The sequence below is a fragment of the Rhipicephalus microplus genome, chromosome 1 (assembly GCF_043290135.1).
Source record: "Rhipicephalus microplus isolate Deutch F79 chromosome 1, USDA_Rmic, whole genome shotgun sequence".
NCBI lineage: Eukaryota > Metazoa > Arthropoda > Arachnida > Ixodida > Ixodidae > Rhipicephalus > Rhipicephalus microplus.
The window spans coordinates 106,956,880-106,984,471 of NC_134700.1; the positions used below are offsets into that span (position 1 = coordinate 106,956,880).

General features: G+C 45.8%; 1 long non-coding RNA gene across 1 annotated transcript in view; it reads left to right on the plus strand.

Moving 5' to 3' along the window:
• The window catches only part of LOC142796390 (uncharacterized), a 141,085-nt gene extending 114,403 nt beyond the window's left edge, over nt 1-26,682 (plus strand). The window contains exon 2 of the long non-coding RNA XR_012893807.1: nt 26,528-26,682. This is a non-coding gene — a long non-coding RNA (uncharacterized LOC142796390). The remainder of the gene's footprint in view (nt 1-26,527) is intronic.
• The last annotated feature ends 910 nt before the right edge of the window (nt 26,683-27,592 follow it).

The following is a 27,592-nucleotide window of genomic DNA, read 5'->3' on the forward strand; positions in this document are numbered from 1 at the left end:
TCGCATCAGTGCAGCGCTACGTGAAAACTTGTCGTCAATGTCAACGGCGCAAAACTCCACCCGTGAAACCAGCCGGCCTTCTCCAGCCAATAGACCCTCCAGATGCCCCATTTCAACAAATCGGCATGGACTTCCTAGGACCTTTGCCGACATCGCGTGCAGGCAAGAAATGGATAGTCGTAGCCACAGACTATCTCACCCGTTATGCTGAAACTGACTCTCTATACAGTGCGACAGCTGCCGAAGTCGCCAAGTTCTTTGTGAACAACATAGTGCTCAGACGTGGTGCGCCAATCGTCGTTATTACGGATCGGGGCACCGCATTTACTGCAGACCTAATGCAATGCCTGATGCGCATGACAAATACCGATCACAGAAGAACAACGGCGTATCACCCTCAGTCAAATGGCTTAACCGAACGCCTCAACAGAACTCTGACCGACATGCTATCAATGTATGTTGATGTTGAACATAAACAGTGGGACGAAATATTACCCTACGTAACATTCGCATATAATACAGCCGTTCAAGAAACAACCCACGTTGCCCCTTTCGAACTAGTATTCGGCCGAAGAGTGACCACCCCGCTGGATGCCATGTTACCACTACAGGACGAAAGCAGCTATCCACCTGACTTAGATGACTTCTTGCAAAGAGCCGAAGAAGCACGGCAAATGGCAAGATACCGAATACGCCACCAACAGCACGTCGATTCTAGTCGCTACAACAAGCGACGCAGTGACACACTTTATCATCCCGGTGACAAAGTGTGGATATGGATACCAGTGCGCCGCCGCGGACTCTCTGAAAAGCTTCTTTGCCGATACTTCGGCCCTTATGAAGTACTCAACCGTCTCAGCAACGTCACTTATGAAGTTAGATCCGCTGGACACGTGAGTTCAAGACGCCGCAATCCCACGGAAGTGGTCCACGTAGTCCGCATGAAGCCCTATCATGACAGATCGTCGAAAAACGAGTGAGAGTGCGCGTGTATCTTTTCACTGTCTTAAGCATCGGGACGATGCGTCTGAGGAGGGGGGCAATGCTGCGACAGGTTCGCCACATTCAAGTAGCCCGCCACAATCATCGTCACCAGCACCAGCAAGACCCGTCTCGGCTGGCATGCGCCACGCGTTCGGACGTTCAACAACGAGGAAGAGGAAGTTAGTCAGATCTGTGCCACTCGGCTACTCGAACTTGACGACCATAGTTTTTAGAATCGTGGGCACAAGTTCGCCCTAATAAAGACGCTTGTTTTTTTTAACCTGTCGGCGTCAGCATCGCTACAATATTAATATATATATATATATATATATATATATATATATATATATATATATATATATATATATATATATATATATATATATATATATATATATATATATATATATATATATATATATATATATATACACGTCAATGGCAGCGGTTGGCGGCGGTGGGGGTGGTGACGGCAAACACCACCAGACGAGACTGTGCATATAATTGCTATCTCAATATATGTTTTCAAAAACGATAGTGTTACTTGGGGACCTTCAACGCAAAAAGTTTGTTCTGTCTGTCTGTCTGCCTGTACTATTGTCTGTTTGTCCGCCTTAACGGTACCCTAAAAGGCATAAGACGATACCTCAAATGACCAACTCCATCTGCAGCGCCCACAAATAATGCTCAAGATTCAGCGTTCATACTTGTGCAATTGTCAATTAAAAAGCAAGTATTGCGCATAATTGAGGCACCATAACAACACGTCTATATGAATACAGAATTACATAAGCGATTCTAAGGACCATCGCGTTTATCACGCTGCACTGACCATGCAACGCTTGCACGAAAAGGCAAGTGTTTCCAACACTTTGCTAACCCGACACGGTGGTGGCACCTACCCATCACCTTCCGTTCTACACCTTATCACCTCCGAAACGCGCGCGCACGTTACGCACTTCGTTTTAAGTGTGAATACACTTTATAAGTGACCCCACACCATCCACCGCCGTCGGCGGCGTCCGCAGTTTTCTTTCTTTCTTTAAAAGAAAGAGGACTTGGAGGGCCGCAGCGCGACGCTCTACCGAATAAGCCACGGACGCGACGCTGATATCGGTGTCACTAACGCGCCTTATACCCCCTCCCCCTTCGCTCGCTCCTCCGCTCTCCTCGCTTGCTGCAGCTGCGCGCGCACCCCTCTCTCTCACGTGCCCAGCCTCTCTCTCAGTCTCTTGTCAAGAGCGAGTTATGAGGGGAAGTAAAGTTAAAATCCGTTGGCATTCGCCAGTGAGTTAACGTGAACTTCCCCGTGTGATCAAATTCCGATTCCCAGGAACCATTACACCATAAAGGCATCATAGTGTGATTAATAAATATAATAGTGCGAATTAATAAATACCCCTCATAGCATCACCCCGTGTTATCGCACTTAACCTAGTTCACCCTCGGGGAAATGCTTGGGAGTTTTTTCAAGATAACTGCCCGATAGCACTCATATTTCACGTGTGACGTGACTTGATGCGCTCGTTCGCCTCCGCTGTACGCTCGAGGCGCTCTAACGCAGCGCCTCCAGAATACCTTTCACCGATTTTCTTGCGCGGAACATCAAATACACTTTTTCATCAAACAAACGTATCACTCTCTCCAGACTCAAGACTATCGTCTTTCGACGACATTTGCAGTGTAACATGCAAACACGAGGCCAATTTTTCGACAGTACCTACGTCTGTGAACATATTCGAAAATTTGACAACGTTGAGAAGCAGTTGTAATGGCCAAGAACATCGGCATCTGCACCCTTATCTTCAGCGTAACTAGTTCTAGCATTTTCTCACTGTTTAGCACACGCTTTAAGCAGTTCTGTCTGTTACTATGAGTCTTATGAGAATAACCAGTCTTCAGCTACGTTTAGCCCTTAATTGTTAATATTTCAAAATTGTACCGCCTTTTCTAATTCATTTGTACTCTTCTTCAGAGGCAACAGTAAAGCCGACTCCACCGCGAGTGGACTTTTTAGTGTTTCTTTCCTTCTCCACCGTCCTTCTTGTAATGTGTAGTCGATTAAACAAATATGTGTACCTTGAAAGTAACTCGGAGTATTACCACCTAACTCGTAGTGCATTAGAACCTAGCTTCTTTATGCACACACACACACACACACACACACACACATATATATATATATATATATATATATATATATATATATATATATATATATATATATATATATATATATATATATATATATATATATATATATATATATATATATATATATATATATATATATATATATGCTGGTAATTGACACTTGGTATTGTCAGCAGCAGAGGTAAGTGAGCACTGCATATATTTACCTATAACTTTAGCAATTTTGGTTCTAGGAGCGTCAGAGTGGTGTCTATTTGTTCTTGAAGATACAAGGAGTTCAACCGCTACAAATACTGCTATTACAAACGAAAATTTTAAATTTTAGGAGCGGGAAACAGTGTGAATCTGTGAAAACAACAACAGTCGGACCACGTGTTTTTACGGTCGCTTGTAGCTTCGTTAATATTCTACCGCGAAACTTCTTACTTATAAAGTTGAAAGTCATTTGGGTCGACCTGACGCTTCTGAAGCTTGATCATGCTAGGTTTAATAGTTCCAGAGTTATTCCGCAATCACAATTAAGCCTAATCACTAAATAGATTAAATTGGTAATATCACCTCGCAAACGCATTTAAATTTTGTCTGCTTATTATAATAATAAACAGCACCCCATTGTCTACCTGGAGGCCCAATTCCGTACACTCTAGGCCCTTAATTAAGGTGGTAATCAGCAAAAAGCCCATTTCATTAAAACAAGTTTTCAAAAGGAGCTACAAACGCCACCGAAAAATAGTAATATCTTCTTTTAGAACACAACAGTCCGGTTTTTTCCATGTAAAAATATTTTTGATAGCTTAAGGTAACCGGAAGATACAGAGTCAGAAAGAATTTAACAAGAACTGCTAATAAACGTGTGGCGCCCGCGTCTTCCCTTGCCCTCGCTCAGGAGGAGGGTGGCTCACTGCTCGGGAGAAAGGTACGCCCGTCAGATCGACCCCGTTTTGTTTTTTTTTCTTTTTTTTTACGATCGCTTTTAACTTCGGTAATAACCTACCGGGAAACTTCTGACTCACTCATACAGTGCAAAGCCCTAGTAGTAGACCTGTTGCCGCTCAGGTTTCATCAGGACAGGTGTAATAGTTCCGGAGCTATATCGTGATCAAAATTAAGCCTAATCACTAAAAAGATTAATTTGGAAACATCACCTCACAAACGAATTTAAATTTTCTTCACTTAATACACTAATAAATAGAATTGCTTAATTTTGCGCACTTGCGAATGAACAAGTCTAGAAATGCATCTCTCGTGAGTGATGTGCCGCGTCTACTGACACATACTAACACATTCGGAAAATTCAGCTTAAGACTGTCTCATGACCGTTACTTCTGAATTTAAATAAGGTAGAAGTTCACGGGAGGATCCTTGGAACATGAGCTGGCGCTGGAGCCAAGATATTGAAAAGCAAACTTATTCAAATGTTGGCTTCAGCAACACACCAAGAACTTTTCGTTGCTTGTACCGTGTCCAACATGTAGAGTGTTTCAGCAGATATGTTTGAATTCCTTTTAAAAAACAGAAATGACTAGATCAATTAGGCAACATATGCAAGACTGTGTTTACTGCTGAGGCAGTCATGTGTTAAAATAACTACAGGTTGTGATTCGATGATCAAATATAAAAATTGGACCAGCGTTTATGGACAAGACAGCTAAAGCAGGGATCCTACCTCTAGGATGAAAGTGTGTGTTACCGAGAAGCACACAACTAATTCTGTACATGCCAAAAACTTATGCACTCTAATGAGGGATGACAGCATTTTCACTGAAAATTGAAAATGAAGTGAGAAATATTAAAACTACCAAATTCTTATTGCAGACTATTTACTATTTACTGTCATGTAAAAATTAAGCAACTGTCCATTCTAGGCTGTGCCATGGCTAACTGAAGCACACTGTATGTTTTCAAATAAATCTCGCTCACAGCACAAAGTGAATATATGTGTGCCTAATATATAATGCAGTAATATATATGAGTGAGCTGCTTATTTTCGGTTATTAGCTAATTATTTCTGTAAACAACTATTGTAACAAGCACATGTGTACATTAAAAAAAACCTCATCTGTTTTAGCACTATGCAATGATAGTGCTAAATCAGCAGCGATGGCGTAGTGATTAGAGCATCCGCCTCGCATGCAAAAGGTCCATGGTTCAAATCTCGGTGCCGCGCAGTTCCCAACCGGATAAAAAAATCCGCATGGTGATGGAACTGCATTACGAGGCCTGGGATGCGGCCTCACCGGTAACCACCACCGGGAACGCACTCCCTCACCAGAGAAGGATTGGCCACCCTGATGCAGTATCTGGCCGCTACCTCCCACATGCAAACGTCAAATAACTCACGGTCCTCAGTCCCCAGCAGCTGCGAAGCAACTGACCGCGGCGGCGGTCAGATCTGCAACGCAGCAGAGGGTGCTAAGAATCTCTGGATCCGGATAGGCCGCCATTAGAACCTGAACTTGGCAACGTTTAACGTTAGAACCTTATCTATTGAGAAAGTCTAGCTGTACTATTCGAGGAGCTAGAGGGTGTTAAATGGGATATAATAGGGCTCAGTGAGGTTATAAGGACAGATGAGGCCTATACGGTGCTACAGAATGGGCACGTCCTTTGCTATCGGGGCTTGGCTGACAGAAGAGAACTGGGAGTGGGGTTCTTAATTCACAGAAACATAGCTGGCAACATAGAGAAATACTATAGCATTAATGAAAGGGTGGTAGGTATCGTAATTAAACATAATCAGAGATACAAGATGAAGGTGGTACAGGCCTACGCGCCTACATCCAGCCATGATGACGCTTCAGTTGAAAGCTTCTATGGAGATGTGGAATCGGCAATGAGTAAGGTAAAAACACAGTATACAATACTGATGGGAGACTTTAATTCAAAGGTAGGGAAGAAGCAGGCTGGAAACCAGGCAGTAGGAGATTATGGCGTCGGTACTAGAAACGTCAGAGGAGAGCTACTAGTAGAATTCGCAGAACGCTATAATTTACGGATTTTAAATACCTTCTACCGAAAACGAGGAAACCGCAAGTGGACATGGAGGAGCTCTAATGGCGAAAATAAGAACGAAATAGACTTTATAATGAGTGCACACCGAGGCATCGTGCAGGATGTGGAAGTGGTTGGCAAGGTACGATGCAGTGACCATGGAATGGTGTGGTCTCGAATTCGCCTAGACTTGAGAAAGGAACGACAGAAACTAATACACAAGAAACCAATCAATGAGCTAGCACTGAGAGGAAAAGTACAGGAATTCAGAGTCTCGCTTCAGAACAGGTACTCGGCTCTTAGTGAGGAAACCAACTTTAGCATAGATACAATGAATAATAATCTGACGAGTATCATTACGGAATGTGCAGTGAAAGTTGGAGGCAGGGTAGTTAGACAGGACACTGGCAAGCTTTCCCAGGAAACGAAGAATGTCATTAAGAAGCGCTAAATCATGAAAGTCTCAAGTACAACAGACAAAACAGAACTGGCAGAGCTTTCGAAGTTGATTAATAGGCGTAAAGTATCCGATGTAAGAAGGTATAACATGGAGAGAATTGATCACGCTCTGAAAAACGGGGGAAGCGTCAAAGCAGTGAAGGGAAACTTGGGATAGGCAAAAATCGGATGTATGCACTAAGGGACAAAGAGTGCAAAATAACTACCAATATGGAGAGGATAGTTGAAATAGCGGAGGAGTTTTACAGAGATCTGTACAGTAGCAGGGACCACCCCGACTTTAATACTATAAGAACTAGCAGTAACCCAGATGACACCCCACCAGTAATGATAGAAGAAGTCAGAAAAGCTTTGGAGCGCATGCAAAGAGGCAAAGCTGCTGGTGAGGATCAGGTAACATCAGATCTGCTGAAAGATGGAGGACAGATTGTGTTATAAAAACTAGCCACCCTGTTTACGAGGTGTCTCCTGACGGGAAGAGTACCAGAGTCTTGGAAGAACGCTAACATCATCCTAATACATAAGAAAGGAGATGACAAGGACTTGAAGAATTACAGGCCGATTAGCTTGCTCTCTGTAGTATACAAGCTATTTACAAAGGTAATTGCAAACAGAGTAAAGAAAACATTAGAATTCAATCAACCAAAGGAACAAGCGGGATTTTGAACAGGCTACTCAACAATCGACCACATTCATACTATCAATCAGGTAATAGAGAAATGCTCAGAATATAACCAACCACTACACATAGCGTTCATAGATTACGAGAAGGCGTTTAATTCAGTAGAAATATCAGCCGTCATACAGACACTGCGGAATCAGGGCATAGATGAAGTATATATAAACATCCTGGAAGAAATCTACAGGGGATCAACTGCTACCATGGTGCTTCATAAAGAAAGCAACAGAATACCAATCAAGAAGGGTGTAAGGCAGGGGGACACAATCTCCCCAATGCTATTTACCGCGTGCTTACAGAAGGTTTTCAGAAGCCTAGGATGGAAACAGCTAGAATAAGAGTTAAAGGAGAGTACCATAGTAGCCTGCGCTTCGCCGATGACATTGCATTGCTGAGTAACTCAGGGGAAGAATTGCAACTCATGATTACGGAGTTAGACAAGGAGAGCAGAAAAGTGGGTCTTAAAATGAATCTGCAGAAAACGAAAGTAATGTACAACAACCTCGGAAAAGAGCAGCGCTTCGAGATAGGTAATAGTGCACTTCAAGTTGTAAAAGACAATGTCTACTTAGGGCAGGTCATAACCGCGGAGCCGAACCACGAGCTTGAAGTAAGTAGAAGAATAAGAATGGGGTGGAGCACATTTGCCAAGCACTCTCAAATAATGACGGGTAAATTGCCACTATCCCTCAAGAGAAAGGTACATAACAGCTGTATCTTGCCGGTACTTAGCTACGGAGCAGAAACCTGGAGACTTACAAAGAGGGTTCAGCTTAAAATGAGGACGACGCAGCGAGCAATGGAAAGAAAAATGGTAGGTGTAAACTTAAGAAACAAGAAGAGAGCAGAGTAGATTAGGGAACAAACGGGGGTTAAGGATATCATAGCTGAAATCAGGAAGAAGAAATGGATATGGGCTGGGCATGTAGCGCGTAGACAGGATAACCGCTGGTCGTTAAGGGTAACTAACTGGATTCCCAGAGAAGGCAAGCGGGTTAGGGGGAGACAGAAGGTTAGGTGGGCAGATGAGATTAAGAAGTTTGCGGGTATAAATTGGCAGCAGCAAGCACAGGACCGGGTTAACTGGCGGAACATGGGAGAGGCCTTTGTCCTGCAACGGACGTAGTCAGGCTGATGATGATGATGATGATGATATATTTATTTATTTATTTATTTTCCAAATACTGTTAGCCTTTCGGCTGTCACAGGGGTGGGACATACTAAGAATGACAAACATCAATACATTCAAATCATACAGCAATTTAAACAGCAACACTTGAACTTGTAAATGTTACATGACATATGATTGGAAACACCGGCATTGAGGCTGAAGGAAAAACAGTGCAGTCGTAGTAAGCATACAAATGAATTGCATTAAATTAACATAGTAGACCATGCTTACAGAAAAATATCTTTGAGTTCTTCCTCAAATTTTTCCACGGAGTCACAATGAACCAGTTGTAATGGCAAAGCATTCTACTGACGAATTGTTTTCGGAAAAAATAAATTTGCATATACATTGACACGCTGTTGTGGCACTTCGTATGTGTAATCGTTTACACTTCTTAGGTTTTTTCCACGGCGTGGCGTTAAGTATTTTGTTGTGTATATGTTTAACTTATTTTTTGACAATAAAAACAAGAACGTCATCCTTGCCAATCGCCGTCGTTCAGCTAAAGTGGGCAGTTGAAGAGAGCATACCATTTCTGTTACTGACTCAGTCGAGGAGTACTTTGAAAGAATAAACCTGGCAGCTCGCCTTTGTACTCTTTCTAGCATACTAATGAGGCCGATTTCCGAAGTATCCCACACAATGCTGGCATATTCCATTGTTGGCCGAATATACGTAAGATATGCTGCTAGCTTAACGGGAGTCGTAGCAAGTCTAAATTTTCTTCGCAAGTACCTTAGTTTTCTCTCCGCCACCGCACAAATGTTTTCCAAATGGGTCCTTCAATTTAGATTACTGGATATTGTTAAACCTAAATATTTTATTTCATTGACGGTAGACAGGCGGGTAGAACATAGAGTGTAATTAGAATAGAAGACACGCTTACTTTTGTTTGTGACGCGCAAAGCAACTGTTTTAGTTTGATTTATTTCCATTTTACATTCAGTGCACCAGTTACTGACAGCATCAAGAATATCATTAAACGTTTTTTGGTCAGCTTCACAGTGTATTTCTTTATAAATTGGGCAGTCGTCTGCAAAAAGTCGCACTTTAGTACTTCTATCTATGCCGCATGAAATGTAATTTATGTAGGTTAAGAATAATATCGGTCCTAAAACTGAACCTTGCGGTACACCTGAGGTAACGCCTAATAACGCAGATTTGAAGCTGTTTATTTCTACATATTGTGTTCTGCCTGTCAGGTACGCACTTATCCACTGTATTATGTTATAATTTATGCCTAGGTGTGCTAACTTATTAATTACCTCCCTGTTGGGAACCTTGTCAAAGACTTTGGAGAAGTCGAGACATATTACGTCAATCTGAACACTATTATTTAAGACACGCGTGAAGTCATCGACTGTTTCTATTAATTGGGTTACAGTGAATAAATTCTGCCGAAAACCATGCTGATTAGGAAAAAATGTTTTTGTACCCTCAAGATACGTATACATAGCTTTGGATATAATATGCTCTAAAAGCTTGCAGCATACACAGGTGAGGGAAATTGGACGGTAATTTTCCACCTTTTGTTGGTCTCCACCCTTATGCGTTAGCACGACCTTCGCCAAAAGCCAGTCGTCTGGGACACGCTTTTGCTCTATTGAGGCAATATATATTATGTATAAATAGTGCGCAACCCATTCCGCATACCTTCGCAGTAAATCATTTGGTATGCCATCTGGTCTGATCGTCTTTTTCACGTTCAAGTTCAGTAATAATGATACAATGCCTTCATAAGTGATCTGAACGTCAGGCATAACTGACAACTGAGAAGGAAGTGGTGTGGATGCATCACCATTATCAGGACAAGCAGTAAACACTGACTGGAAAAGTCTGTTGTGTAGGTAAGCGATGGAAGAGCAGTCTGTCACCAATTCATCATTGACAACAAGAGAATGCACGCGTCTTGAGTGGTCTTCCTTCTGAGATAAGTGACGCCGAAAACGATGGGGGGAAGATTTCATAAATGTCGGCAATATTTCTTCGTAATACTTTGTTTTTGATTCTTTCAGTTTAGCACGCAGAAGCCTTGATAAATTTCGCATCTTGCATTTCTCTTTGTTTAGTTTTTGTCTCTGGTGGTTAATGGCGCGCTTCAAATGTATTATCTTCCTATTCATCCAAGGATTCTGTTTATTTTGTTTATTTTTTTGCAGGGGCACAAGTTTGTTGATACATAGCGTGACAATTTCTTTAAACCTTATCCACATCTTATTGACGTCACTTTCCTCACTGAACGCATCCTAAGAAAACGACAAGTAATCAATTATGCTTGTATCATCGGCCTTGTTGAAGTTGCGCACATGCCTGAAGCTGTCTTTATTGCTTGGCAAGGCACCATCAATGCTTATCTCAACTGAAAAAAGTTTGTGGTCCGACAATCCATGTTCAATATCAACTTTGTATGTGTCGATTTGCCCGTCAATAAAAACTAGATCCAGTATGGAATGTGGATCCCCTGTTTCACGTGTACTGTCAGTGACGACCTGCGTGAGGTCATGGCTGAATGCCATGTCTAAAAGCCGTTGGCAGTCTATTGCTTTCTTCGATTTAGTAGAGAATGTGGTCCAATTAATTCCAGGAAGATTGAAATCTCCCGCAATAACCATTCTACGATTCCGGGTAGCAATACCATCAAGGTATTGCTGCAAACTTTCTAGGTATGAAGTAGGGGCGTCTGGAGGCCTGTAAACGGCTCTGAAAACAAGGGAAGTTTTGGGTAATTTTATTTCTACCCATACACTTTCATGGTGCGGTATTCCTTCCATAACAATTGCTTCAACATCTTCTGCAAGCAGGATCGCCACACCACCACCTCGTGAATCGCGGTCTCTCCTAAATATTTTGTAGCCAGGTGGTACGATTTCGCTATCCGCTATTTCCGGTCGCAGCCACGTTTCTGTGACGGTGATTACGTGTGGGTTATAGCTTGCTTATATATATTCTAGATCACTAACTTTATTGATAAGGCTCTGAGCATTTAGATTAATTAAGCGAAGGCTGCATGCACTTGACTGCGAATGACATCATTCATCGTCGTCAGAGTGAGGTGGTTTTTTCTTTGTATGCTTAAGCTTAACGCGGCAGTTTTTGTCGTAGTCCCAGGAATACACGTCTTTGTCTATGACCAACTTATCGTAATTCAAACGCATGCGTTTTCCTGCATCTCGTTTTTTTTCCTGATTCCCATAATAGCTTACGCTTGGCTAGAGTTTCCTTGCAAAAGTCGTCCCCAACTGATATACTGCTGCCTTTTAGCTTTTTGCAATTTTTGTAAACAGTTAACTTCTCTCGGGAGTCGTATAACTTCATAATGACCGGACGCGGCGAACGGCCCCCTTTTCAGCCTATTGTGTGGATCCATTCAACTGTTTTTAGTTCGACGCCAAGCCTCCGAACAAAAATGTCCTGCAGTACCGCTTGTTCCAGGTCTTCTGTGGTTTCTGCCTCGCCCTCTTCAACCCCAAAGACCAAAAGATTATTCCGTCTACTCCTATTCTCTAAGCTTGTTAGCCTTTCTTCTTGTCTTGATAGTGTCACGTTAAGGTTGGTGACGGTTTTCGTTAGCTGGCCTATTTTTTTTACCCTGATCTTTGATTTTTTGAAAGGCGTCTTTCATTTTAGTCATTCTTTCTCCTAGAGCGCTCAGATCTGCCTTAATTGACTTCTGGCCTTCAGACAGTTCCTTTAGGAGGACTTTCACATCAGGACCTGGGTTGAGTTCAACATCGCCAGACAATAGCAGGCACAAAGAGGAAAATCCAGAGAACAGTACACTTGGGGACGGCAGCACAACAACAAATCTGTTGTCAGTTCTGTAACAGTATTCTGAGTAGAAACTGACTGATATATATATATATATATATATATATATATATATATATATATATATATATATATATATATATATATATATATTTATATATATATATATATATTTGTATATATAAACTGAAATCAGCTTTTACTGATAGCATCACGCATGCGTGACAGTAGCCTTACGTCGAAGCGTTTGCCCTTTCGTTGCTGACATAACGTATTCGATCACGTGCGCCTTGTGCATCGATTGCGACGAAGTCTAAACAGCGCTCCTGTCATTATATTTAAGCGAGCGCTTGCCAGTCCCCCTTTCCAAGAAGAGGAAATGAACATGCTCATTAAGGCCGACGACCTCCCTTTTTGAGTCCTGGACGTCTAGAGGGCCCGCTCCAGAAACATTACCGCCCCCCAGTGGGTCTAGCCAGGTGAGGCTGAGTTAACTCGCATCTATTGTGGACCCAATAAAGTTGGTTAACTCACTCACTCAAGCTACAGTCATACTTAACCGACACGCGCGGTGTGAAACCTTAGCTAGCAATGCATTCTCTCTTCTCTCTTTCTGACAAAAGCTCTGAAAGCTAAACAGGAAGAGTTGGCACGAGGAAAGAAAATGCGAGCACTTCTCGTGACCTTTAGCGTTTTTCTCTTTTCTTTCGAATTGGTGTCTTTTCAGTGCGATCACGCGTGCACGCGTAGACAAGTTGTGGCCTACAGTAGCGGCTCCAGAACGACCGATTGTGGCATGCTCAAAACAGCCAATAGCTTATACTACGCCTCTTTTGGGGGGAGGATGGTCATCGCTCTCATTTCGAGAGGAGCGCCTTGTTGAGATGATCATTTTTCGGCTTCCATGCCATCGCGAAAAAAAAATGGCAGCATAGCCATGTAGTGAATGATGGAGAGTGGGGCGAAGCTTTCGTCCATCCATTCGTTCGTGCTTCCGTCCGTCCATGCGTCCATCTGTGTAACCGTCCATGCGTCCATCCGCCCGTCCGTGCGTGCGTCTGTTCGTGCATCCGTCCCTGCGTTTGTCCATGCATCCGCCCCTGCGTCCGCTCATGCGTCCATCCATGCATCTGTCTGTGTGTCCGTTCATCCATCTATTCAACACTACAAGTACCATCATCTCGTATCTTTTCATCATATACTCCGCATAAAAAAGCACCGCCATCCGGCGGACATTCCAAGGACTAAACGAGAAGTGGCACACGCACACTTTCTTACGGCTTGCGCTTCTGGTCTACTTCCCACCCTTAACCACCTCGAGTTCATGGTATATACCAGTTCACTGTATTCATGGCACTGTGGCCAAACACTCGCTAAACCTTTCTAAAACCAAGAAGGTTACGCCCAGCGGGTATAACGTAGCAACATTTTCCTGTCAGATAGTGCTCAATAAACATGCCAATGGCTGCTAATGAGAAATGAGAGACAGGAGAATTCGGCTTTTACTTTCTTACGGCTTGCGCTTCGTATCTACTTCCCACCTTCAACCTCCTCGAGATCATGGTATATACTAGTTCATTGTATTCATGTCACTGCGGCTCAACGCTCGCTAAAGTTTTCTAAAACTAAGGAGGTTACACCCAGGGAGTATAACGAAGCAACCCTTTCATGTCAGATAGTGCTCAATGTACATGCCAATGGCTGCTGATGGGGATTGCAGCATGCGCGTTAACTAAAAGCCGAATGATCCTGTCTCTCATTCCCCCTTAGCAGCCATTGGCTTGTACTTTGAGTACTATCTTTTATTGTTCAGCAACGCACAGAAGAAATATCTCACAGGCACCACCTTAGAGGTCAAAATATTATACTTGTTACACACTGCAACGGCTACGAGGGATGAACGGGTGCCGTTATAAGGAGCTTCGCCCCTAAAATGCCCCACTTCCCCGAACGGAATCGTGAAGAAATGCGAATGCATTTGTTGCGCTGAGAGAGGGTGCCCTTGCCGTGAGACATTCGCCTTCGTCAACTTCTGCCATCGTCTTCAGAGGCGCCCAGCCATCGAACGGTCGAATTTGAGGCGCACGCTTCACTCAAACGGATGGGAGAGTGGGACATAAGAGATAAAGTGAACGGCGAGAGAAGGATCGGCGAAGCACTGCACCTGCCATTGCACCTGGCGGCCATAAAATCAGCGTCTTATCAACACAAACGCTACAAGAAAGCCGGCTGCACAAACACTATGAACGCATTTCAAACACACTGCATTGAGGCGGTGGTGGATCACGTTCGAATCAAGAAGGTGGGGGCTACGGTTGCTAGGGGTGAGGATAAGCGCGCACACGTGCAACTGTTGCTGACGGCTGCCGACGCCGAAGCGTGACATGGGGGGGGGGGGCTCAATTGGTAGGGTTGCTATGAGAGAGCGCGGTGGAGAAATCCCGATGGACGTCTGACGTAGGCTGACTAATGGCATCTTTGGCTGAGGTACACTGGTACCGTCACGGTGGAAAGGAAGTTACGTCAAACACCTTCCGAGTTTCACGCCTCGTTACGGGCCAGCTGAGCATGTGAACCACAAAACTTGAATCCGCTACAGCAGCGCTGTATGCGAGAGACGTCATTCAGCAGACGACAATTTCCAGCATCCCGTTTGTACTGGTAATAAGAGAGCAAATTACAGAAAATCAAACAATCAGCGACACTTGCGAGATGTTACGTGCCCAGTGGGTGCGCATCTGTTCTCCAGGCGGTTGGGCTGCATCGAGTCTGTAGCAACTCGACGAAGGTTACGCTAAGTTTAGCGTCGCCTTCGGTGTCCAGTGGATTCCTAGCAGCAAAAGTAGCCTTGTGCGAGTACGATCAGACGATGTAAGCTCACGCACGTTTCCTGTGCCATCTTGGTGTGTTCCGTGGCAGCGCCAGCTGTAAATTATGCCTGCAATAATGGAAAGTCACCACTTCGTCTTACAGCGCGGCCGGGCTGATGGCAATGCACCATGCTTCACTGTTGACCTCCGCGGTGCCGCCGTGGCGTCCACTAGTGTCATGGCCGGCCCAGATGAACATGCGGCACCGCACGTGTGGTGCCCAGACGAACTTTTGGCACGGCACGAGTGCACAGAAAACGCCACCGGTGCCGCCAGCCAAAGATTTCATTATGAATGCATTCGCATATAAACATCGGGGGTGAGGGGCACAGCCCCGGTGTTTCATTCTTTGGCTACGCCCCTGGCCGGCGACGAGCCTGTAGTATACTTTGTCGAGAGAAGGGAAGCCAATTTTTTGCTGACTTTTAGAATTTATTTGAAATTCCAGGCCGCATGCTGTACTGCATAGTTTGACACGCGTTCTCTCAGGAGGCTCTATTACCCGTCGCTAGCTCTTTCTGACCATGCTCATAAAGTGTTGCAGGGCTCCTTTAATATCACGATACGGTCTTAGAAAGATAGAGTCGACTACGGCAGGGTGTAAGAGAGGACACCACCACCTCTCAGTGAGAGCGAATGGCACTCCCTCACGTCGCTTCTACGTCGCTGTTGCGCCGCTGTGTGTCTACATCTTACGGGGGAAGCAACTTCAGGTAACTCACTGCAGACTGCGGGTATCTCAATTGTCACAGTAAGCAGAAAATCAACGAAGGGCAGGAAAATTTCTTCACGAGTGACTGATGATGGATGTGCTTACTCCAGATGTTAATTGCGGTAAATTGTGAATCCTCCGTACATTCACTCGATCATCATAGAACGACGTGAAACGGAAAGCGGGTCCTTGTATATACATATTCCCATGGCTTCTTTGGTGTTCATGGGGAAGCTGACTAAGAGTATTGAAGCACACTGAATATGTTCCGACAAAAGAGAAACGCAACGCACCTAGAGTGACCGCTACATATAGGCATGGCCTTGTAGTGGTGTCCTCTCAAACTAGAGCACATGCTGAGTTTGGACCGCCACCTCAATGGTGGCGCAACATCTAGTGACCGCTCTTGAAATAAACGGAGAGCACAGCTGCGCTAGACTGACGACATCAATGCGCTGATTGTCAGGAAAACAGCATATTCTTCAAGCAGCTCACCCGACGATGCTGCGAAGATCATCAGTGAGGCCGTGCGCTTGGGATTACGATTTCATAGCTCGGTGCTTTTGAACTGCGGGGTCTGAGCCACTGGCGTGAGCACCAGAGCCTCAACCGTATCTGCAGCCGCCACGCCTGGTTCCTCCGGCTCCTAACCCGACCTTCCCGGTGACACCTGTGGGCGACTGGCACAGAAGGTAGACCACTTCGTCGTGCGGGCTTCCGGATCATTGTACTTATTATCACTATTACTAGTGGATCATTATTACCAGTGGTTGCATAGGAACTACTGGAGTTCCGAGAATTCCAGGACGCTGCTATCCCGTAGATCAAAAAGTTAGATGCTCTCGGCACCCACAATGCCTGGCCAGACCATCGAAGATGACGGGTTGCCATCTACCACCATCACGACGCTGCTAATGTCTCGCACAACTACGAACTTTCAGGGAACAATATTGGCCGTAATGGCATGGCGTACGTGTTTCGCCCGCTTTTCCGTGCCTCCGATCTGAGCTCTGACGTGGAAGAGAGTTCTGCAACCCAGCAACTCGGTAGTCCACCTTTTAGCATCCAACCTCGGGAAAGACATTGTGCCGACAGTGAAGCTTTACCCTTCACCAAGCAGCCCATTTTTGGGGAAATACTTCGAGAGGGGATGTATTTTGATTGTTCAACTGTTCCATGCGGCTCCTGCGCAGACGGAATCCTGGACATAGTAGGAGACGCCCTCTACTCCAATACCAGCCGCGAGCAGGACATCGTGCAACACCATTAGGATTCCGTGACTGCCACTACAGTAGACAAAAATACCACTCACACGCCCCTAATCTTGGCGATGCAGCCTTCATGTCTACCAGCACTTGAGTACATGCAGGTTCGAGATAGTCATGTACCTAACGCTCTCTGAGTCAAGTAACCAGACAACTCCAGCACAACTATCAAACTGCTCACAGGCCCACCGAGACACCTAACGCAGACTCGAGAGCCTTCACCAGCCGAATGTTTGGGATCGTTGTGACCGAGAAACCCAATTCGACCAGCGTGACTAAACACATGGAATGCATGTGTATGCATGATACTGCCCTCTTTGAAAGAAGACTGCAACAATTGGGCCTCCACGTGTCCTTGCTGCGCAGCTCTGAAACAATAGACGCACCACCCCAGCTGTTTCGGCAACGCCGTACATTAACTCTTGCTCCAGTAGTGGTAGTGCATTGACAGCAAGCGGATGCTCTTCTTCAAAGCTGCGGAGACGCGCCTTACTACTGACGCGTCCTCCTGAGTCACCACAGGCAGTTCTACATGCCAGATGTGTTCGTGGCCGAGACAAGTAACCACAACGACACGGTCAATTTCGGCTGCAGAGCCGTCATCAAAGTATATGAGCCCCCTCCCCGAAGTGAACCTTGATGGAATGCGAAGCAGCGGTGGTGCTCACGGTGTCGACCCGGTTGAAACGGGCGTCGACGCATGTGCTGAAAGAACGGTTTTAGGTGAAACTCACTGTAGCAGTTACTCGTGTGAACGCTTGTTCGAAACGCAAACACGGGAGGTGGGTTGGGTTTTCTGTGAGTTTCATGACAAAAAGAATGATCAATCTAATGCACTCGAACGTCGCAAGTGATGAAGAGGGTGATACGAGAGACATGACAGGCGGCGAGTGGTGACAGGTTAGGGAGAGAGTGACGTCAAAGCACGCGCACTGCGAGGGAAGGCATGGCCTACTTGGCACCGCCCCCCCCAACAACTTCCGCCAGCGGAGCGCGTTGTGAATGAAGGAACAGCGTTACACATACTAGTCAAAGAACTGCTTCGCATCTACTGAGCCAGTGATGTCGCAACGTGGCCAACATATCAGGCAAACAAAATTGCAGCCAATGTCAGCCATTTGAGACTTTGGCATCTCAACAAAATTTGCCATGACGCGTCCATGAGAGACCACCCAGACACAGCTAGTACCGCCCACCAGAGACATCGTTGGCACCTGATCAGATGAACTCACGGCTTGGCCTAGACGGACCTGCACGCAATAGTCAATGCCATCCTCCAGAGTCGATTTCACCACTGGTCTTTCAATGTGGCAGCATGACCGAGTGTGAGAAAGGAAGAGCGGTACTCGAGCACTGGCGCAAGCTCAGCTAGCTCGAAGTGGAGGAATACGAAGCGTAGATTAAAAACAGAAAGCCCACTAAGCAAGCATTCTTTCGTTGTCCGAATCCTTGAACAATTTCTCTAGGTGGGGTGCGGTATACTTCTTTGCATATATACATATATATATATATATATATATATATATATATATATATATATTGAGAGTGCTTGCCGAATGTGCTCCACCCCATTCTTATTCTTCTAGTTACTTCAATTATGACAGGTAGATTGCCACTATCCCTCAAGAGGAAGGTATATAACAGCTGTATCTTGCCAGTACTTAGCTACGGAGCAGAAACCTGGAGACTTACAAAGAGGGTTCAGCTTAAATTGAAGACGACGCAGCGAGCAATGGAAAGAAAAATGGTAGGTGTAACCTTAAGAGACAAGAAGAGAGCAGAGTGGATTAGGGAACAAACGGGGGTTAAGGATATCATAGCTGAAATCAAGAAGAAGAAATGGACATGGGCAGGGCATGTAGCGCGTAGACAGGATAACCGCTGGTCATTAAGGGTAACTGACTGGATTCCCCGAGAAGGGAAGCGGGTTAGGGGGAGACAGAAGATTAGGTGGGCAGATGAGATTAAGAAGTTTGCGGGTTGTTGCGCCTTTGGGTAGCGTGGTGCGGACTCGGGCCATCCGAGTCCCCGGAGAGGACGAGTAGAGAAGCCGGAGAAGGAGAAAAAAATGTTTATATACAGTATTTACATGGTAGCGTGGTACAACATGAAAAGAGAATCACACCCGAGCGCCTCTGCGCTAGCGTTTTTATACATCGTCCGCCTTCCCAAGATCCCTTGCAAAGAAAATTTATGCGCAGGATACTCCAATGAGATCGTCGTCTTCCTCTCCGTCCCCGAAGAGGGAAAGCCAAACACCGCCTCCCTCTGAACCTAGGAAAGGGGCAAGACATGCCCAGTTCGCTGTTTGGTGAGGGAGACCCCACGCGCCAGCGTGGCACCACAGCGAGATGACGTGGAATCCCATGCGCAAAGTCGCTCCCTGATGCAGCCAGGTTGACTCAAGCAAGGCAGAATACCCCGTACAGCTGCTGGGTCGACGCTGCTTCGGAGTGTTGCTCTCGGCGGCTGACAAAAGCTTGGCCAACGACTTTTGTGTCAAGAGGAGCCGGCGACGTGGTTTTTCCAGATTGTCCGCGTCCGTCGCCGTCCCGGTGCAGGGTTGACTCATCAACAGCTGCCAGGTGCCAGCAGGCCGCGAAGACCACGTGGAACTTGGGCGAGGCACAACAGCACCCCCGCCGCCAGATGATACATCGGGAGGTCGAGTTGTTCCATGCAGCTCGGCCGGGTCGATGTCGGCGACGTTCCGGCAAGGCTCTTGCTTTCTCGAAGGGCCTGGTCAAACTGGAATGCTCCAAGAGCTGGCCTCTGCGCCCCGCTTCGGTGAAAAGTGGGTGACAAGCTCCAAGAAACGACCTTTGTCAACCACACACAATGCGACAAGCACCGCGTGCACGCCACTCTCATCGCCAGGCCTCCGATTTTACAAAGCAAACATCTTATCTTAATAACTTAAGCTCAAGGAAACAATGTGCATACCAATCGGGACACGTGTCCAGTAACTCTTTCATACGTAACTCCATTTGGAATCGAGATAACATTATAATCAAGCTAAACAAGCAAACTGTAGAGCTCGGGACAACGAGGGAGTCAGTGAAAAATTTCTCTACGCCCTCACTGTAACACATTGAAAAAAAAAGTACACATAAACTAGGTAAAGGTAAACAAAAAAATCAAACAAACCTTCCGCGTCTTTTGACGAGTCAAAACGCTCGACTTAGGGCGTCTGCATTTGTATGAAGGCCACCTCTCTTGTAGCGCACCTCGAAATTGTGCTGCTGCAGTGCTATGCTCCATCTGAGCAAACGACCATTCTTAGGTGACATTTGGTGTAACCAGGTTAGTGGAGAGTGATCAGTTTCTATAATAAACTTAGAGCCAGCAACATAGCAGCCTAGTTTTCGTACGGCCCAAACAATGCAAGCACATTCTTTTTCCGAAGTGCTATAAGCCTCTTCCCTGCTGCTCAATTTGCGACTCAAATACAAAACCGGCCGCTCCTCTCCACTCTGGTCCGTCTGACATAGCACTGCTCCTAAACCGCGTTCGCTTGCATCACACTGAATAGTGAAAGGTTTTGCAAAATCCGGTGCCCTCAAGACGGGTTTCTCACTCAATGCGTGCTTCAGCTTCTGAAAAGCGTCTTCCTTTTTAGAGTCCCATTGAATGTTCACAGGTTCGGTCTTGCGTAAACTATCTGTCAAAGGGCTGGCAATCTCGGAGTAATTCGGGACGTAATGCTGATAGTAACCTGTGAGGCCGAGGAATGCTCTCATCTCGGTCTTAGTGCTGGGACGACGATAACCGACCACCGCGGCTACCTTGAGTTCGGACGGTCGACGACGCCCATTTCCTACAATGTGCCCTAAATAGCTTACTTCAGCACAGCCCAAATGACATTTCTCTCTCTTTACCGTAAGACCTGCATTTTTGACCCGTTCCAAAACCATCCGAAGGTGTTCAACATGGTCTTCCCATTTGTCCGAAAATATCGCCACATCGTCTAGGTAAGGCAGCGCAAATTTCTCGAGCCCGTGGAGAACCTTATCCATCAGGCGGCTGAAACAATACGGCGCGTTCTTGAGCCCAAAGCTCATCATCAAAGGACGAAAAGTGCCCAGGGGTGAGATAAAAGCAGCGTATCGACTCGCGCGCTCTGTCAAAGGGACCTGCCAATACCCCCTAACAAGGTCTAACGTAGAAATGTATTTCGCCTTAGACACTGTCTCTACCCTCTCTTCAATGTTAGGAATAGGGTAAGTCTGGTCGACTGTTACAGAGTTCAGGCGGCGATAGTCCACGCATGGCCTTGGATCACGGCCCGGAATCTCAACCAAAATCAAAGGCGAGGTGAAATCACTGTCTGCTTCGATGATAACACCTAGGTCGATCATGCGGCGAATTTCGGCCTCTAGTATCTCTCTCTGTCTAGGTGACACCCGATACGGCTTACAGCTGATCGGCTTGTTAACCGTCAGCTCAATGTCGTGCTTAATCACATCCGTTTTGCCTGGCTTCTCGGAGAAAACGGTAGCGAATTCCTGTACTAAAAGCTCTAAATCTTCCTCTTGAGCCTTACTTAGGGTGTTCCCTGTGTCTACCCTATCGGACAATGTGCTGCTGACCGTGCTATCGGAAAGACAAAGGATTTCCGCGCCCTCATCCTCAGGAACATTGAGTGCAAGGTTTACTACTGCTTTTCGTCGCATGTAGGGTTTCATTAGGTTACTGTGATACACTTTGGGGCATTTCCGGCCCCACTTTACCTCGTAGTTGGTGTCTGAAAGCACTGACAACACTGTCGCTGGTCCCTCCCATTGTACGTCCAGCTTGTTTTTTCTTGAAGGGCACAACAGCATCACCTCATCGCCCACTCTAAAGACTCGCTTTCGAGCTGACTTATCGTAACGGGCCTTGGAAAGCGCCTGTGCTGCGCGCATGTTGCTCTCCACCACTTCGCGTGTAGTCCCCAGTCGCCCCAATAAATCCAGTACATAGGAAACCACATTAGGGTCCTCCCCATATCCAGTCCATGACTCTCGTATTAAGTGCAGCGGACCTCTCAAGTTCCTGCCGTAGACAAGTTCAGCCGGACTAAAACCCGTACTCTCGTGTGGGGCCGACCTCAGAGAAAACATCGCAGCTGGTATACACCCCTCCCAGTCACTTTTATGCTCAAAGCACAAAGCTCGCAAAACGCGTTTCATGACCGAGTGCATGCGTTCCACAGGGTTCGACTGTGGATGGTGAATAGAGCTATGCGCGATTTTTATCCCGCAGCGTTCTAGGAATGTAGTCGTAAGGCAGCTTGTGAACACACTTCCGTTGTCACACTGTATCTCCGAGGGAAAACCCACCCGAGAAAAAATAGACAACAATGCGTCCACCACGCATACTGAACTCAACTCTTTCAGTGCGATTGCCTCCGGGAACTTGGTGGCAACGCACAGCGCGGTCAGGACGTACCGATATCCTGATTTAGATGGAGGCAGAGGCCCCACGATGTCAATCACGAGCCGACGGAAGGGTTCTGTGACTATTGGCACTAGTTTCATTGGTGCCTTCCATTTGTCTGTTGATTTTCCTATCCGCTGACAAGTGTCGCATCCACGGACAAACATCTCTACATCCTTCCAGCACCCGGGCCAGTAGAACTCCTGAGCCAGCTTAGCTTTCGTTTTCTTTATACCTAAGTGGCCCGCCCAGGCGTTGCTGTGGGCCAGGTCGAGAATGTTCCGCCGGTATTTTAGTGGAACTACCACTTGGTTGTAGACCCGCCCTTTAGCGTTCTCATACCTGCGATGCAACACCTCGTTTTGGGTGTAGAACGAAACGTTCTTCCTAGAGTTACCTTCCTTATGTATGGCATCTAGCAGCATAGAGAGTGCGAGATCCGCCTTTTGATCGACCACTAGCGTTGCACGGTCGGTTCTGGCTAGCTGACACCAACTGGTGGACGCGGGTGTTAACACCGAGCCTGTCACCAAGTCCTCGTTTTCGGGCGTTAGAGATATTTCCTCGCTGTTGTCGACCATAGCCCCAGTTTCCGTCTCGACAACTCGCATGGCAGACTCATTTTCCGTCGCAACTACCTCAGGTTTTCCTACACTGCCCTCGGACGTCTGTTCCCCAGAGGGTGAGCTGCTCAGCTGTTGCGTCAGCTCGCGCGCCTTCGAACGGGTAAGGGCCATGCAAGCTATTTCGGTGGCAAATGATTCTCCACGTGTTTTTAACATTTCCTCCGACTTATTTGAAAATAGGTAAGGGAAGTGCTCCGGAAGGTTGGCTGAAATTGCTGCTTCCGTACACAATTGGCCGAAAGGGCCCTCGATTACAACCCTCGCTATCGGTAGGCAGACGCTTTGCTTTTCTGCCACTTGCCGAATCCAGGCACACTCTCCTATATAGTCTTCGGAAGATACGCAACTTGGATGCGCTACATCCATTGTGGCCGCCGAGTCCCTCAATACCCTACACATTCGGCCGTTCACTGAGAGTGTCCTCATGTAAGGCTTCAACAGCTTTAAGCTATCCTCTGACTCCTGAATTGTGGCAAATGCCATGTGCCTCTTACAGCTCCTGGCCATGTGGCCCTTTTCTCCGCAGCTGTAGCAAACAACTGGCTTCCGCGCTTCTAACGCATGCGCTATGTCACCAGGCGCCTTTGAACCTGATGAAGGTGCCGCCTTAGTCCCCTCACTGTCCTTTCCCTGCTGATTGTCTAATAACTTGGAATTTTCGGGTTTCCAGTTATTTCTTGCAAACCTCTTGCGTCCCTGGTTTCCCGACCAGCTTTCTACCTTTTCATTTTTTTCCGAAGTTCGTGGTGTATTGCGGAGACTACGGCGTGAGCAGTAATCTTCGGCGAGTTCTGCTGCCCTGTTCATGTCTACGTCTTTCATCCTATCCTGCACCCAAAGCCTTACCTCCTCGGGAATTCCCCGGTAAAACTGCTCAAGTACCATCAACTCAATGACCTTGTCATGGTTGCCATAGACTTGCGCGCTTTTGAGCCACTCTTCAAAGTTGGCTCTAATTTGGTAGGCATAGTCTGAATGAGATTCGTTGCCCCTCTTAGAGTGCCTGAACCGCAGGCGGAAAGCCTCTGTCGATAGGCGACATTTTCGTAGCAATGCAGCCTTTACCCTGTCATACACCTCGGAGTCCTCTTTATTCATTCTTGCGATAACATCGGACACTTCGCCTGGTAGTACGCATATCAGTTTTTGTGGCCAAGTCTCCCTACTAAACCCTGCATTTTCGCATGCTCGCTCAAAATGCACGAGGTATAATGCAATGTCGTCACCCGCCTTGAAGGTGTGGATTAGATCCTTTATCTTTGATTCTCCACCCCCTGAATTTTGATTTCCCACGGACATACGAAGCTCCAGTTCTTTCAGACGGATTTCATGTTCTTTATCCTCGCGATCCCTCCTTATTTCCTCCTCTCTTTGTTCACGGGCTAAGCGCTCACGCTCCTCTTTCTTTGCCAAAATGGTTTCTCTGGCCTCAATGGCCTCTTCTAAACTCACTTCCTCTTTTCCCAAGTGCTCCAAAATTTGTTGTTTTCTTTTAACCGAGCCGACCGAAATATTCAGCTCCTGACAAATTTCGAGGAGTTCTTGGACCTTAAACTTCTCCATCTTAGATATGCACACCGTTTCTCTTCTAAGGTAATTTTGCCCACGAGCCACCCAATTCTTGGTCTGCGAATCAAAATTTACCAAAATCCCCTACCACGTTACCGACCATCTGCGCTAACGAGTCTGGCGAAAAGAAGAGCAAACACGCGGCACTCACCACTTCGATGCAGCCGACGCAGGCGAATCCCATAAGCTGCCAGCCACTGTTGCGCCTTTGGGTAGCGTGGTGCGGACTCGGGCCATCCGAGTCCCCGGAGAGGACGAGTAGAGAAGCCGGAGAAGGAGAAAAAAATGTTTATATACAGTATTTACATGGTAGCGTGGTACAACATGAAAAGAGAATCACACCCGAGCGCCTCTGCGCTAGCGTTTTTATACATCGTCCGCCTTCCCAAGATCCCTTGCAAACAAAATTTATGCGCAGGATACTCCAATGAGATCGTCGTCTTCCTCTCCGTCCCCGAAGAGGGAAAGCCAAACACCGCCTCCCTCTGAACCTAGGAAAGGGGCAAGACATGCCCAGTTCGCTGTTTGGTGAGGGAGACCCCACGCGCCAGCGTGGCACCACAGCGAGATGACGTGGAATCCCATGCGCAAAGTCGCTCCCTGATGCAGCCAGGTTGACTCAAGCAAGGCAGAATACCCCGTACAGCTGCTGGGTCGACGCTGCTTCGGAGTGTTGCTCTCGGCGGCTGACAAAAGCTTGGCCAACGACTTTTGTGTCAAGAGGAGCCGGCGACGTGGTTTTTCCAGATTGTCCGCGTCCGTCGCCGTCCCGGTGCAGGGTTGACTCATCAACAGCTGCCAGGTGCCAGCAGGCCGCGAAGACCACGTGGAACTTGGGCGAGGCACAACAGGGTATAAATTGGCAGCAGCAAGCACAGGACCGGGTTAACTGGCGGAACATGGGAGAGGCCTTTGTCCTGCAGTGGACGTAGTCAGGCTGACGATGATATATATATATATATATATATATATATACATACATATATATATATATATATATATATATATATATATATATATATATATATATATATATATAGTATAAAAAGAGGTCGACAAACGTGCGAAAAAACACTAGTTTTACTAACGTTTCGGCAGGTGGGCCTGCCTTCGTCGGAGTGAATGGTTCACTCCGACGAAGGCAGGCCCACCTGCCGAAACGTTAGTAAAACTAGTGTTTTTTCGCACGTTTGTCGACCTCTTTTTATACTGCATTTTCCACCGGATCCATTGAATATCACCCCACCATATATATATATATATATATATATATATATATATATATATATATATGTGCAGGCATGGTGGTTGAGTGGCCGTAGCGTTGCATATAGTCTAGTAGATCCTCCGTGAGCAGTCACAACGTGGTTTATTTTAACGATTCGGCCTAGAGTCTGGCCTTCATCAGGATGAAGGCCAGACTCTAGGCCGAAACGTCGATATAAACCACGTTGTGACCGCTCACGGAGGATCTACTGGACTATATATATATATATATATATATATATATATATATATATATATATATATATATATATATATATATATATATATATATATATATATATATATATATATATATCTGTGTGCGCGTGTGTATGTGTGTATATATGCATTGGTGATGAAGATATTGAATCACTATTTCAATAGGGCCAATAGAAATGGCGAAAGTCGATAATTTCGATTGTTCGAAGTTCGCGAACATAATCGGATGCTTTCTAGAAAAATTCAATATCTTTATTACAAAAGAATGCAATTCTTGTTGAATATAAGACGTAAAATTGAAATTTTGAGGAAGTTGATTTATGTCAAATGTTTTACAGTGATCGATTGCTCACCATAAATATTGTCTTATTTGCAGGTCACCAATTGCATGAATGGGATCGATACCACTGCCTCCGTCAACGATCTGTATGGGACAGCAGTTGCCGCAACACTTGTGAGCTTGTGGGAGCTTCACGGCAGCCCAAGCTGAACAAGATTTGAAATTGCGCTCAAATATAAGCTTCAGCTAAATACACGGCTCGTGAAATTGTTTCTAGATTCCAGTCAGTGAAAGTACTTTCGCTTACTTTACTCGTAGTGCTTGGGATTTTCAAAACGCTACAAAAATATTTCACAGGTTAGGTAAAATAGGTATCAGTAATTTGTCGCAGGATCGTTCTGAGGTCAGATTGAGTAAACGGCAACTTCCCAAAATATTCAAATCGTTTATTGTCTGCAGGAGAAGTCACGACCTTAGTTATGACTGTTTTTGAATAGTTCAATGATGGTCTGTGCTGGCAGAGCTGCTAAAATATCAACATATGTTTTGCACTTACCAAAGACGCCAAAGCTTCTGTTTGGCCATGAGTATATCCACAAAAAACGTACTGCCTATTTATTGCACGCTCCTAGGAAGATGCAGGAACTTTAAAAATAAAATGGCAATGGTCTGCTCTGAATTAGATGGCCGCCTTTCTCAAGAGCTTGCTACATTTCCAATGAATATCCAAAAATTTCGGAACGTTACGTGGCTTCTTGTGCCACCACATCACTGCGGTGTAGTAAAAAATTAAACGTTACTGCAACTGAAGATAAAAAATTTTTATGTCACAGTATATCCAAATGCTAATTATTATGAATAAGGTTGGAAAGAAAAAGAATCACCTGAGTCCTTATAACACATCACGAAAGTCAGGCAAGAAGCATGCGTTATTCTTATCGCGAAGTGCTAATCTCCAAAAAATACTTTCAGAGTAAAATGTAGGCGCCCTCTACTAACACACAGGGTACCATATGTATCAACACGCCATCGTTAGCCCATAAGATTACAGTTCTTTTCGAAGAAGTTTTTTCGATCACTTCTCCTGAAAGAGCTCAGGTATCGGCTTTAGGAAATGAAACAGTCAACCTTCTCTTAGCTGCTAGTAATCCTTGCACGAGA